Source organism: Sceloporus undulatus, chromosome 1 (genome assembly GCF_019175285.1).
Source record: "Sceloporus undulatus isolate JIND9_A2432 ecotype Alabama chromosome 1, SceUnd_v1.1, whole genome shotgun sequence".
Lineage (NCBI taxonomy): Eukaryota > Metazoa > Chordata > Lepidosauria > Squamata > Phrynosomatidae > Sceloporus > Sceloporus undulatus.
Window position 1 is genome coordinate 358291084 of NC_056522.1, and position 12482 is coordinate 358303565.

The 12482-nt window shown below is 41.5% G+C and overlaps 1 long non-coding RNA gene across 2 annotated transcripts; it reads right to left on the reverse strand.

Moving 5' to 3' along the window:
* Positions 1-5353: 5353 nt before the first annotated feature.
* LOC121921343 lies at positions 5354-12220 on the reverse strand. Of its 2 annotated transcripts, none has more exons than XR_006101902.1 (3): positions 12088-12220; positions 9079-9245; positions 5354-5567 (listed from the first exon to the last, which is right to left on the reverse strand). It is a non-coding gene; the product is annotated as an uncharacterized LOC121921343 (long non-coding RNA). The 2 variants fall into 2 exon arrangements; XR_006101901.1 differs by lacking the exon at positions 12088-12220 and adding an exon at positions 9455-9641.
* Between the last annotated feature and the right edge of the window lie 262 nt (positions 12221-12482).

The following is a 12482-nucleotide window of genomic DNA, read 5'->3' on the forward strand; positions in this document are numbered from 1 at the left end:
GTGCTACATCAAAATACAATTCCCAGAATTCCATAGGCTGGAACCACGGCAGTTAAACTGGTGTTGTCACATGGAGGACTTCTCCACGGCTGCCCCAGCCCTTTGGAATACGCTGCCCACCGAGCTCCGCTCGACTACTACCCTGGCCCAATTCAGGAGGACTTAAAAACCTTCCTGTTCCAACAGGCATTCCCCGACTAAAAATCCTGGGGCCTCCCTCCTCTTCCGGGCCCAGAGGTTGGGCTAGGGGTTTTTAATCCTGTTGGTTTTTGTTACAGTTTTATTGTCTGTATGGTCTGCCTGTAGTTTGTATTTTTATTGTTATGGCACCATTGTTTTAACCTTGTTGTAAGCCGCCCTGATCTTGGGAAGGGCGGGGGATATAAATAAAAATTTTATTATTATTATTATTATTATTATTATTATTTCTGCAGTACAGATGCAGCCATGGTCTTCTACCACACGTAAAGGAGCTGGCTATCATAGGAGGCACAAAACAGACTGTGGAACACACAACGTTTTCCTCCAGTGACTTACTTGTTGCCCCACAGCATCTTCTGCCTGAAGCAGCCATCTCATTCTCACTAATAGTAGGGCTGGCCCTGGCAGTCCCAAAATAAAACAATGAAAGTTTTAACACTTGCCAAGATGGGGTGGGGGTGATTTAATTGTTAGCAAAAATACTTCCAACAGTAACAGCAACAGCTTGGTAATCAAATCAGGCAGCAGCATTCATTGCCCCCCTCCATCTCTGGTATGCTTTCAGAGGAAGGAAATGTGCAACAAAGATCAAAATGGTGTCTCAGCATACTAATGATGACAAGGATGCCACATCCCAGGGCACAGAGAGACCACAAGAGTAATCGAGGTACTATGTAGCCAATCACCAGAGGATTCCTTGCCGAGTTGAACAGGAAACCCCCATTGTTTATCAGCTCTGCTCCTTCAATCGGTAAAATGTCACTGCACTCCATAGAAGCGAACATATTGTTCATTTATCAACAAATCGAAAGTAGAATAATAAAACATGGGTTTTTTAAAACTCCTTTCTCGAGTTATACATTGCTTCAGTTCTCCTTCGACCAGGAACAGATCAGAAATGCAAGGGGAGGTGTTTCCTTAGAGGGTGATGAGGGAAAGTGTGATGGAATCTTAAGAAGCTGGTTTCTACTGCATCATATTATTGGTCCATAAAGTCCAGCATGAACAACTTTTATTTGCAGCCATGGGTCTTGACAGGGATTCAGGTATGATATTTAGCTAAGCTATTACCACACTGCAGTATCAATGCATTTTGACACTGCTTTAACTGTCCGTCCTATGGAATCCTGGAATTTGTAGTTTGTTGCGGCACCAGAGTGCTCTGACAGAGAAGGTTAAATATCTCAGAAAACCACAAATCCCAGAATTCAGTTGCATTGAGCCATGACAATCAAAATGTGTCAAATTGCATCAATTCTGTAGTGCAAACATAGCCCTAGTCTTACCTTTAAGCCCCTGGCGTTGTCTTATGATCTTCAATTCAGTTATGAAGCTAAAAGATTCTACCCTTTGCAAAGGGGAAGATGCATTGTAACACTCTGTTCAGGTGCTGTCATGTATTGTCATAATTAATATACCAACAGAGGAATGGAATCATGCCCTTTGTGTTGATTTATCAATCTTAACTCCTCTAAGCAACTGGAATCCACCATTTTGTCTCCAGAAACAATATAAAAGGATGTTGCATGTTGACACAGCATTGCTCAAAAGAGATTTTTGAGATGCTGGCTGAGGGGAAATAAAACCCAGTGCTGCCAGCCATCCAATAAGTACTTAACAGTGCTGCTTTCACTGCCATTGCAAAACTGGTAGCAGTAGACAGACCTAAATTTTGAGTTAGATCTATTAAACCAATTGCTGAAGGGTATTGAGATCACATGTGGTCCACTGGCCACACCTTTTCCCCCCATTCCTGATGTAGTATATAACTCAAATTAAATTGTGTCTGGGTTAAGAAGCAGATGGATGTAAATATAAATAGTAACAACAGAACAACAGTAGAAGTGTAATAGCTGTTTAACATAATGGTTATGTATCATGTGAACAATGAACTGTTGGATGGTGGAGTCACAAACCAATTCAAATAACCTTGTTGTTAATGTGCCTTCAAGTAGACTCTGATGTATGGCAATCCTCTCATAAGTTTCTGGGGAGTGTAAATGAGTGACTGCGGGTATCAGATTGCTTGACACTATATGGTCATGTGCATTCATCCAAAAACATGGACCTAGTTCAGGGATTGGGAATTTTGTCAGCTTTTCTGTCATGTGCCTTCATGTTGACTTTGACCTATGGCAACCATATCATAGGTTTTCTTGGCAAGATTTGCTCAGAGGGGATTTGCTATTGCCTTCCTCTTAGAATGAGAGAATGCGGCATGCCCAAGGTCACTCAGTGGGTTTTCATGGCTTATCAGGGATTTGAACCCTGGTATCCCAGTGTCCTAATCCAACACTCACATCACATCACATCACATGCTACATTGGCTCCTACACCATGGTAGTTCTACAGCATGCTGGCTCCTTTTACCTAAAATGTGAAAATCCTTACATACAAAAGCATGATTTCTACTCTTAGAACAGATTCCCTACATGGAACATTGTTGTTTATATCTGCACCAATATATCTTTCTGTTTATATGTTGTAGAGCACTCAGAGTGACTTATGCCAGAAATGTGGGCAGACTTTAGGCTTGTGGGATCTCTGTTGTATTTACTGGAACCTCAAGACCCACCAACCAGAGCCTAGTGAAAATGACACATAGTTAGAATGAAAGAATTCTTTGCCCAGAAGTTTGTTCTGAGTACCAAAGCTGAAGGCAGGCCAAAGTCCTTTCACACACAGAATTCCACATCGCATCACTCAAGCCTTCTTTGTTTCATCTACATGAACGGAGTGAGAAGGCAGTCATTTTGTCATCACTGTTAGCAGTAAGAGTCAGAAATTTTTCTATCAAGTTATCTACCCATAAATCCTGATCTACCTTCTTCCCACCCCTAGCGTACAGCAGTGAAAAACACAATTTAATGGTTATAAGAACAATCCAGTAAGAACATTTTAAATATGCAATTTTTGTGTTAAATAAATACCAAACTCATATCAGTCTTCAAAAACAGTTCAGTTTTCAAAGCATTTTTTCAGTGTAGGAAGAAAATAACTTACATAATTGCATACCTACCTCTTAGTCTTGACTTGAGTAATTCTAACTTCTTTCATTGCCTTCTTTTACAAGGTTCCATGTGCAGTACAAAAATCACCATAAGGTGGAAAATTCAAGTCCACCATTCATAGATAGATAGTAACTATGTAAAGTTCTTCAAGCTCTGAGCATATAAAGGTGTCTTATACCAAGCCAAACCAATGATCCATATATCTCAGCGCTTTGACACATAAGGTATTGCCAAGATTTAAGGTTAGCATCTCTCTCAGCCCTGCCGCTTGATCTTTTTTTACTGGTGCTGTTGGGGATTGTGCCTGTAACCCTATTTATTCAATGGATATTGTGCTGTCCCACAGATACACAAAGAGTGGCCATGAGCATTCATTACAGAAGGTAATCCTGTATCTTAAGGACTTTCAGATAGCTCTTTATTTGAAGACATTCTTTGTCTGAAGGACAGCTCAGGAGTTCAACTTCAGTTTAAGAATCAAAATACTCAAATTGAAGAGAGCAAAAGCCTTGAAGTTGCCCATTGACACTCAACACCTAAATAGCAGACTAAGCAGGCACACATTGTCGAGGGTTAAAGTCAGCACACTGGGAAATGCTTGGATGTGTGTGTGTGTGTCTGACCATGAACATCCAGTAGCAGCAGGACAAGGCTGATTAAGCACAGCTGATGCTCATAGCCTCAAGGACACTCTGGTGCCTGCATGCACTAAGCCCTGGATGATGAAACATCTAGCTGGATTGCACAGGGGGACACTTTAGAATGTGACATAGGAAGTTACTGGGTTTGGGAGACTGCATGGTCTGAAGGCTATATAAGCACAGAGGCTTCCAGTGACTGCTTTGTGGGTTGTAGTAGGAGTTGGTATTCATTTGTGATCTGTATTATAGCCCTGTAAATAAAGCACTTCAGGAGACTTGGCTTGTCTGGTCGTTTATCAGTTGAAGCCTGGCATCGGTTGCTGAGAGGTCCCGGAGGTTCCTGCATTTCTTCAGTTCCTGGAAGACATGCAGCTGCTGTAATCTCAACTGAGGACCGAGAACCACGTTTCTGAATTTGCCAGTTTACTCTGCCGTATGCCAGCATTGGCTACAGGGCTCAGATGAGTTGCTGACACACATGTCCCCTGGTCAAATTCTAATCTGCTATGAAGAGATGCGTTGTATTCCTAGTTGAATTTCCATAATTATTTTTAGAGGTCAGTTTATACATTATAATTAAACACATGAAATTTCCCTCTTTCAGCCTTTTTTGTGGTGGGGTGTATTTCCTTTTTCTAGACAATGCATTATTAGCCACACTATATCCATTAGTTTTTCCCTATCTTAAAAGCTGTACCTAAAGCTTCCAGGAGGCAGATCTTTCTTAAAATAATGCTCTAAATGAGAGACTTATAGGAACTGAGATGTGCAGATGGCTCACTTGCATTTCTGAGCTGCACTTTTCATCCCAGTACAGAAAATAGTTCTGCAAAGGAATTGGTTTTTCAATTGGAATTAATGGGGAGGCCATTAGGGGCCAGACTGTATTGGCAAGAAGCCCCAGGATCAAGGTGAATCCCTGCCTCTTTGTCTCTCTCTTTCTTTCTCTTGCACAAATGCATACAAGAAAGAAAAAAACCTGCTAATCAGTTCCTTCCATCCTAGAAGCCTGACGAGAATGCTAGCTACTTGAGAAAAACACATGAAATGTGACATGCCAGCATCTGGTCTCCGTGAGCAGGCTGTACTTCACGTTTGACCTGGGAAGGAGGGGGCGAAATAATAATATAAAGAAAATAAAGGAACTGACTGTCGACAAAACCATCAAAAAGCAGATAGAAATCACATTCTGCTGTGCTCAAATCAGGCTTAAATAGTTTGCCTATGATGATAGCATCAGAAAGATAAGGAATGAACAGTTAGGTTCTTTCAATCCTAATTAAAATGTTGTGCTTGGAGGACAGTAGCTAGACATACAAATACAAGGTCCTGGTGATAAAAGTTGTGCTCCTAAATACAGACCATTGAGTCAATTAATGTTTACTCAAAATGCTTGTCATCTGAAGAAGGAGCTGAGAAAGAAAGAAAAAAAAACCAAGCGATCAACAAAACCGAAAGATTGTGACACCAATTTGCATCCAGTTCCAAGTGCATGTTTTATTTATTTTCAATCAGGACCAATCAGAAGAGAAAATAATCAATGAAGTCGCAGTCAGGAGTGGTATACAGCCATCTGGGAGCTCCTGGTATTTCTCGGCCTGCATCGGAGGAAAGGGAGAAGGTTTTTTTTTTATCCAAGAGCACGGAGGAGCTCCATATGGTTGAGATCAAAGGTGTTGCTGGGTGCATGGTTCTGCTTTATTGCCAGGCACTGCTGTTAATTAGAAAACAAGATCAGAGGCAGTATTAAAATCCAATTAAATTGATATGAACAGATTGCCAAGTGATGTTCACTAATGTATAATTGAGCACCATGCAAATTTCGGTGGCTGGCTTTTGTTTTCCCCCCTCACTCTGGAATGAATGATGAAGCTATGAAGTTTTTTTTCCCCTTCTTCTGCTCCCCTTTCTCCTCCTTGTAAAAGATAAACAAGTTAATGCACTGATCTAGGGGGTATTGCTTCAGTGATTGATGAAAATGAGAGTAGAATATTAAAGTGTGACTTTTGGGGACTTCTTTTATAATCTTATTTTGTTTAATGCCCTTCCCCCCTTTTGTCTCCTCACTTCCCCCTTCCCAATCAGGGAACATGCTTAGACATTTCTACATTCCATCATTTTCAGAAACAGAGGATGTTCCTTTGTAGAAGGAGATTTGATTTGAACAATTACAAAAGCATGAATATTTCTAGTGAGGAAGCTACTGGTGGATATGCTTCCCCCCCCCCCCCCCCCGAACCGTTGGGGGACTAGACTGTATATCCTTGTTTGGAAGCTGACACTGCTATAAAATTTAATTACTTCTCTATGCATCTTTAGACTGGGGTAGCTTCAAACGAGGGTACCATCTATTAAATATAATTACTTTCCCCTGTGGTTTGCATAGAAGAGGTGCATTGTTAAGGTGCAGCTACACTCAGGAAAAGTTGGATAGGTACTAGATGGATGGATGGGCAAACAATGATAGATAGCTGATAGACATGCAGGAAAGGTCACTGATTGACAAAAAGTGATCAGAGATGCATGCAAATAGTAGCTTAAATATTTCCAATAGGACATGGAGCAATGGATTCAAACTAGAGGAAAGGAGATTCCACCTCAACATTAGGAAGAACTTTGTGACAGTAAAAGCTGTTCAGCATTCCTGGCAGGATGTTGGACCTTGTGCTCTCTTCCAGCTCTATGGATTTTATCACATGGGGAAAATCAGGGAGAAATTGGGGGTATAAACAGTGATTATCCCATGAAAATCATACAATCACAATTAAGATTTTCAAACATCATAAAGAGCCATTATCCTGAGAGTAACCAGTCAATAAACAGCAACAAATCATTTATGAGATTTCCCAGTGAATGATTTGTTGCTGTTTATTGCCTGGTTCTTCTCGGGATAATGGCTCTTCAATTGCAACGTCGTTTGAAAATCTTAATCGTGATTGCACAGTTTTCATCGGATAATCACTGTTTAAACCCCCAAATTTCTCCGTGTAATAAAGTCCTATGCTTCTCTGATTCTACTTACAAAATAATTTGGAAAATCTGCCTGCAGGGCAAATCTTTCCTTGTCAAAATGCAGTGGGTAATTAAAAAAAAACCAACCTTTTTATTTTATTTTTTAAAATAATCTTTATTAATTAAAATTTATGATACAAACTTTAATACAAAAGAAATTTCATATCCTTTGTAAAATCAAAACTGAAGTCTTCAATTCAACATTCAACAAAATACAACCTTTTAAAAAATATCTTGAGATGCCTCCCCCCCTCACACACACACACACACACTTTGATATATTTTTAACTGCCATGGCTCCATCCTATGGAATCCTGTGATTTTTTGATTGGTGAGGCACTGGAGATCTCTGGCAAAGAACTAGAAAATCACACATACCAGGATTCTATAGGGAAGAGCCAGGACAGTTAGAGTGGCATTTAAATGCTATAATAATGCAGTGTGAAAGAGCTCTCTCTCATATCAATAAAAGTATAGTGTCTAGGGACCTTATCGCACACACAATTTCAAACGTTCTGGGGACGGAAGGAGGACGCTTGTGTGCGCGCGCGTGCTGCAGAAAACGGAGTTTATCGCACACGAATACGTCCTCCAAGAGGCCCTGTTCCGTCCCCCAGCACGCACCCATTCGCATCCAGTCCTGACGGGCATGATTTTTTGCTGACGGAAGGTAATCCTTCAGGTAAAAATCACACCCGTCAGGACTGGATGCGAACGAGTGTACTCCGGGGGATGGAACAGGGCCTCTTGGAGGACATATTCGTGTGCAATAAACTCCATTTTCTGCAGCACGCGTGCGCTCACAAGTGTCCTCTTTCCATCCCCAGAATGTGTGTGCGATAAGGTACTAGATCAAAAGAAGTAATAGTGCCACTCTATTCTGCTTTGGTCAGGCCCCACCTGGAATACTGTGTCCAGTTCTGGGCACCACAATTCAAAAAGGACATTGAGAAACTGAAGCGTGTCCAAAGGAGGGCGACTAAAATGATGAAAGGTCTGGAAACCATGCCCTATGAGGAACACCTTAGGGAGCTGGGTATGTTTAGCCTGGAGAAGAGAAGGTTAAGAGGTGATATGATAGCCCTCTTCAAATATTTGAAGGGATGTCATATTGAGGAGGGAGCAAGCTTGTTTTCTGCTGCTCCAGAGACTAGGACCCGGAGCAATGGATGCAAACTGCAGGAAAAGAGATTCCACCTCAACATTAGGAGGAATTTCCTGACAGTAAGGGCTGTTCGACAGTGGAACATACTTCCTAGGAGTGTAGTGGAGTCTCCCTCCTTGGAGTCTTCAAACGGAGGCTGGATGGCCATCTGTCGGGGATGCTTTGATTTGGATTTCCTGCATGGCAGGGGGTTGGACTGGATGGCCCTTGCGGTCTCTTCCAACTCTATTATTCTATGATTCTATGCTTTGATTTGGATTTCCTGCATGGCAGGGGGTTGGACGGGATGGCCCTTGTGGTCTCTTCCAACTCTACGATTCTATGTTTCTATGATTCCATACATTGGCATCTGCTACCAACTAGACACACTTCATGGCTTGGCAAATGGAATGCAAACAACCAAAGAGACAGAAGGCTCTGCCTAGACCAGCCTGAAAGGCCGGCCTGGGAGCAGTCGGGATGTAACGTCCTGATGACGTATGCCCAACTCCACCCCCCCAAGGTGCCCTGATACCACACGCTGCTCCAGATGGTGAGCAGCATCATGGCGTGCCTCTAGCACTACGTCAAGATAACGCAGCACCAAATGAGCACCATATAACCATGCTGCTGCAGCTATGGCACCCTTTCAAGGGAGCAAAAAGGAGCCACTTTTTGCGACTCCTTTTTGCGCCTTCAATAAGCCAGATTGGGCCTGAGCCATGAGGTTGCCAGCTAAGAAGGGACATCTGGAGGCTGGCCATTCAGGGCTGCTTGTACAGCCCAAGAAGTCTCTATTTTATGCTGAACCCTCGTTTTCTTCTCTGGTTCCATTGCCTAATCTGTCCAGCTGCTTATGTACAGAGTTAGGGTGGAAGACAAGGCCAGGTCTATTATTAGACAGTAAGATGGCCACCTCAGGCAGTATATATTGATAGACATTAGAGGAGAGTGCCATCTGCTATGCAGCTTGCCCTGTGGCCATTAAGCATGCTTGCTGCCTTCAGGTGTGACAAAAAGGACTGCAGCTGTCAATCAAATTCAACAGTTTATGAATACATGGTCTCACCTTAGAGAATATTCTCCTGTGTCTGATTTATGGTCAACATAGTTAGGCAGCCCATCAAAATTTCCCCAAACGCAGCAAGAGTACCCCCTTCCAAGTGCTACTGTTATTGCTGGTACTGGTGATGGTCGTGTTATCTTTATTTATACTTCATATTTTCCTCGAAGTAGCTTGCAAATTAAAACAAATACAATGTGGTTTTAAAATACAAAAGACTGACATTAAAATAGAATAAAACACTAATAATAACTAAAACATACAATTAAAAGTATTTTAAAAGCAGTTTAAAAAACAATGTAATGTAAACAGTATTGCATGCTCTTAAAAGCCCTGACCAGAATTCTACATGACATGTTATATTATATAATTTTACATATACCTTGCTACGTAGCAGAGGTCCTAAGAAACCCCTTTCCTGAATTACAAACATGTATAATGAGACATCAGCAAGAGCGCTGATGTGCATTGGTGCCCAATATGCATCAGGATCAATGTGCTATCTCTCAGGACCGATGCAATGTGCATTGGGATTGATGCACATCAGCCCCATTCTTCATTGGGTACAATGTGCACCACTCACTTTGCTAGCTCTGCTACGTAGCAATGTAACAGCAGCACTCTAGTGGATATAGCTGTTATGCAGTTTTGCAATTCTAATTCCCACATACGTAAATCCACTTGCAAAGATGCAAGTCTCCAACAGGATTCCAGCGCTTTTAAAAAAAACTTGCAGTAGTTTTCGAAAACCTGCTGCAGTTTTTAAGATTTTATTTGCTGATGGAAGAACAGAAAGGAAGGGTCATTGTAGCTTCTCTAGAAAGGAAGTTCTGGAGCCTAGGAGCAACTATTAGGAAGGGCCTGTGATGTATCCTCACAGATCATGCCTATGAATGCAGTGGGATTGAAAGAAAGGTTGTTCTTGTTGTGTTTGGCACAATTTGCACAATAATCTCATGAGCATCTTTTCTGTTTGTGGAGCTATGCATCCTCACTCAGCAATCAACAACAACAAACTATAGTATGATTGCTTACAAAAACATAATGTGCTCCATGCTTCTGTTTTTAAACAATCTGAAGGAAGACAGAAATTATCGTATTTTTAAAACTTGTGCATTTATAGAAATCAGCACAGATCAGTCTTGCAAATGTTCAAACTGTCTCTGAGAAAGACAAAAATAAAACCTTGTGATATCATGACAAGGAAAAACAATTCCACATTCACATTTAGACTTAGGAAAGAAACAAGTTACAAGTTACTGGTTGACCGGACGAACCCAAAGGGTGCTCAACAATGGCACCTTTTCATCCTGGAGAGAAGTGACCAGTGGGGTCCCACAGGGCTCTGTCCTGGGCCCAGTGCTATTCAACATCTTTATCAATGACTTGGAGGAAAAAATTGGGGGAATACTTATCAAATTTGCAGATGACACCAAATTAGGAGGAATAGCTAATACCCCAGAGGACAGGATCAAAATTCAAAATGACCTGAATAGACTAGAAAGCTGGGCCACAGCTAACAGAATGAACTTCAACAGGGAGAAATGTAAGGTACTGCACTTAGGGCGAAAAAATGAAATGCACAGATATAGGATGGGGGACACCTGGCTTAAGGAGACAACATGTGAAAGGGATCTAGGAGTCCAAGTAGACCACAAGTTGAACATGAGTCAACAGTGTGATGCGGCAGCTAACAAGGCCAATGCGATTTTAGGCTGCATCAATAGAAGTATAGTGTCTAGATCAGGGGTAGGCAACCCTTTTGAGCCAGGGGCCGGGTTGCTGTCCCTCAGACAACTGGGGGGCCGAAGCCAAAAAATAAATAATTAAATATTTTTTTAAAAAAAAAACAAATAAATAAACCGGGACAAATGTAGGACAAAATTTTCAAATAGAGGGCACTTTTTAAATAAAAAATGGAGGACACGCGAAAAAAATGCTGATTTTTTTTAAAAAATGTTAAGATAAATGCATGTTTCTGAGGCTTCTATAGACAATTGCCCCACCATGCCCCTCACGTGAGACGCCAAAGGCCCCGGCGGCAATCGGCGGCAGGACCAGGCTGGGGCCGGTCCCAAGGCCTAACCGGGCCGCATCCAGCCCGCGGGCCGCAGGTTGCCTACCCCTGGTCTAGATCAAGGGAAGTAATAGTGCCACTATATTCTGCTCTGGTCAGGCCCCACCTGGAATATTGTGTCCAGTTCTGGGCACCATAATTCAAAAAGGACATTGAGAAACTGGAGCGTGTCCAAAGGAGGGCGACTAAAATGGTGAAAGGTCTGGATGGCCCTTGCGGTCTCTTCCAACTCTATGATTCTATGATCCTCTGTCTAACCTATCTCCCAACATCCCTGACAACTGTTTAATCAGTGCTTTTTAAATCTAGATATTTTGACTGTAATCATACACTGGACTGTAAAACTGGTTTTCAAACATATTCTACATTCAAAAATCATAGGGGGAAAACCCCAAATAATTGTGTCTAATGTGACCTTTCTGTGTTTTGTTTAACATTTGCAGAGTTTTAGAAAACTATTTAAAACCTCTCCAAGGAGAGGAGTATGTCTAGTTCAATAAAGTCAAGACATGGAACTGAACACTTAAATGTTGCTGTGTTAATTCTTTGCTGCAGATGTCCTTGTTTGGAATATTAAATTGCAATTGGGTTAGCCACAGTGTTTTGTGAAATGAGAGCTGTAATGAAGAAACAAGAAGAATTTGCACCCTTCATTTGGGGCTCTGACATATACCACAGAACACACAGCAATCTACATATGTTGTCATTTGATCCCATGTATGACTCACAAATACATTACGCAGACAAACAACAGCCAAGGGTAGACACTGGACTTGAGTAGTACATTCTGTATTTAAATTATTTACAGTGACTATTGTTTTATATTAGGGAATGTTTGGGTTCAGGGTTCAAGAGGATCCCACTTCTAGAACAAAGTTAGTTTCCTGTGCTTACACACATGTTTAGAAATCATTCTAATAAAGAAGAAAGTCCATCACCTTCTAAGGCAGTCTGTTCCATTCCAAACAGCTTGCACTGTTCAGATTACAAGAAGGAATTTGGACTAAACATGAGAAAGAACTTCCTGATGGCATGAGCTGTTTGACAGTGGAACAGATTGACTCAAAAGATGGTTGACTTGCCTTCCTTATTGGTTTCTAAGTAGAGGCTGGATGGCCATCTAACAAAAATGCTGTAGCAGTGCACTCCCTGAATCAACAGGAATTGTTCCCTTATAAAAGTGGTTAGATATTTTTGTCCAGTGTGGAATGTCTATATTCTGTTCAAGGTTGCAGAAGTGGAGTTGCACAAACATTGCCATTTCACATTGTGCATTACAGATTGTGCATGCAGATGCATGTCCATTTGACTGAACATTCAGTTGTGCAATAAT